Raw genomic sequence first — 2,727 nt, 5'->3', positions numbered from 1 at the left:
TAAAGGTTGCTATCTGAGTAACAGCATTTTGCTTCTAAAATAAGGAAGTATAGTGGACACGATTGTTCGCATTTGCTCTTTCAAGCCTATAAAACCTGCATTTTGCAAATCCATTACAGTCTAGGATAATCAACAAAAGACTTAAAATCAGGAGTCCTAGCTGTATTCAAAGGAAAACATTTCTCCCAGCTTTGACAACGCTGTTCAAAAGGCAAGTAGAATATGCAACTTCCAGAAAGAAAGTGGAAAGCTAGAAGAAAGAGATTCTGCACCTAGAAAAAAAATCTCCTGCCCTGAAAGGTCAGAGGAATTTTAATACTTGAACTAAGAATAGGAATGCATGCTGCATGTGGTTTCACCAAGTCCCATTGCCCAAAAAAAGAAATATTAATGCTTCATTAAGTATTAAGTATGCCCTTCAATTCATCTGTCTTTATCTTCCAGCCACCTCAGTTTTGTGCCAGTGAGCTGTAGTTCCAGTTAGCTGTAGGTCTGTCTGACCAATTTTTTTTTAGGATCAGAAAATAATTCCCTATTAGGTTGCCATTGAGGAGGGTATTTTGTTTGTTCTTTTTTTAACCTTTCTTGGCAGTCCCATAGTGATACTTGTGGGTAAAAGCTCTTAGGACTGAGAAGTCTTAATTAGGTAAGTATCTGCAGCAGTCCATGGACAGACTCCAGATGAGGTAAATGGATTTTGGATTTCTGCTGGTGGACATCAGAGCAAAGGACAAACGGAAACCTCAGTTGCTGCCTGGTACCTCCCATTTCTTGCAGGATGAAGGGTTAACTGTACAAGGGCCAGTGTGGGCTCTGCCTCATATGTGCCTGCGTGACCTGGGCAACAGCTCCCAGAGATGTTTTAAATTCAGAATTCCCAGTTTGCAGGACTTGTGAGCTGGTTCCCTGTGTTTGGAGAGGAACTTGTACTGTAGAGTTACTCTGTCCTAAAAATCCTGCCCTGTGGGTCAGGGGATGATCTTTGGAGAGGAAAAGGTGCAGTTAGGGTTTGCACCCAAGGCTGGTGCACTGGGGGGAAAGTGAATAAACTGTATGTGCTGGTGAATGCTTGTGTATTAAAAGTTCTTCGAGCCCTGCATGAAATTTAACTGTACAAACGACAACAATCTGGATGAAGATAGAAGGAACACGGTTTATAAAATACAGTGGAAGTAGTGACAGAAGGTAAAACAACTGAACAGGTAGAGCATGGTAAAAAGATTATTAAGATGCAATCTGATAACTCCTTATGGGAACCTGAAGTCAGCATGGAAAGCAGAGAGGGCATGCAGGCAATCATCTCTTTTGGGGTAAGGATTTTTATATCTCAAAGTAGCAACAAAATCACTTAAAATAAAAAGACATTTCCATTAGTTGGAGGAGCAATTCTCTTGTCATCAGTCTTCCCTCTTCCTATAGTAGTCCTCATGGCTTCATCTAAGAAAGTGAGGCGATTACAACCACAGCTATAGGTAGGGGTCCAGGTATAATGAAGATGTCAAGTACAGCTGGGGCTTGTAACCCTCTTCTAGGTAAGCATGTTCACTGATGAATTATTCAAAATTAAGCAAGAAAAATAATTGCTTGACAGCTGCTGGAAAAAATGCCACTATCCTAAAGAACCTAAAGAATTTTTGTTTGTCACAGCAGAAGTACAAGTTCAAAGAGTAGGAAGGGAAGAACAAGAGTTCTGTTAATAATATCAGATTTTTACAGATCAAGACACACAAATTGGCATATATTATAAACAAATCAATGTCTTATATGTGTGACAGCAAAAGTGCCATCGATGACCTTAGTGAAGAGAAGGAAGAAGCCACACTGCCTCCCAGACTTGCAGGAATCCCACACCTTGTGTTAAATAAATAAATTTAAAAAATCCCTCACCCAGTTACTTCAGTTTTACACCATTTCAGCTGAGACTGAGATCTGATCGCAGATGCCTGCTACAGTAGCATGAAGAACAGAGCTAAAAGGAGCATCAGGTTTCCAAAGAGAGTGGGAGTTACAAAGGAGCCAGTGACTCAGTGCAGGGAGCAGAGGCAACGTAATGCCAGATAAACACGTGAGCCTTTGAGTCAGGTCCTTCTTCCTGTTGCGCCAGCTACTGCAGAGCAAGTGTCCGAGCAAATCCACCATGCTTGCTCCTGAAGTAGTCATTGCACGAGACCTCTTCTATTCAGTACTGTTTTACGGGAGAAAGGAGGCGGGGAAAAATCAGTCTCAGTAAAGCCAGAAGACATTAAAAATGACAGGCAAGAAAAAGAAAAGCAACTTGTTCCCAGGCCTATCCTCGCATCAGTGTGTTGCCATAGCAGAAGAATGGCACAGATAAGCTGTGGCCTGTCTGATATACTGATGCCCCCGGTGATACCAGCAGGCAGCTAACAGACCCGGCCTGGTGCTGGCTGCGCTGGGAGCCCCAACAGCTCCTTGCTGCTTGGGAGGCAGCGCCCACTAAAAGGGAGCAAGTGTACAGTATTTTAATAAGCCCATGGTCACAAGGAAAATACACTGCCTGGATTCTTCTGTAGGCACATAAAATTTGGAGGGAGAGGGCATGTGGAAGGACACTGGATATGGTTTCAACTCAAACAACTCTGCTGAAATACGATAAGAGACTGGAGTCCACATCCTGGCTGGTTTCCTTATCTTTTCTCTTTAAGTGACATTCTTATTTTAGTAATAACTATTAATTTTCATGGGTCAGTGTGCTGGGTTCAGCCA

The sequence above is a fragment of the Eurypyga helias genome, unplaced genomic scaffold (assembly GCF_000690775.1).
Source record: "Eurypyga helias isolate BGI_N326 unplaced genomic scaffold, ASM69077v1 scaffold14871, whole genome shotgun sequence".
NCBI lineage: Eukaryota > Metazoa > Chordata > Aves > Eurypygiformes > Eurypygidae > Eurypyga > Eurypyga helias.
The sequence above is the reverse complement of the archived record's forward strand: the minus strand, read 5'-3'. Positions refer to the sequence as shown.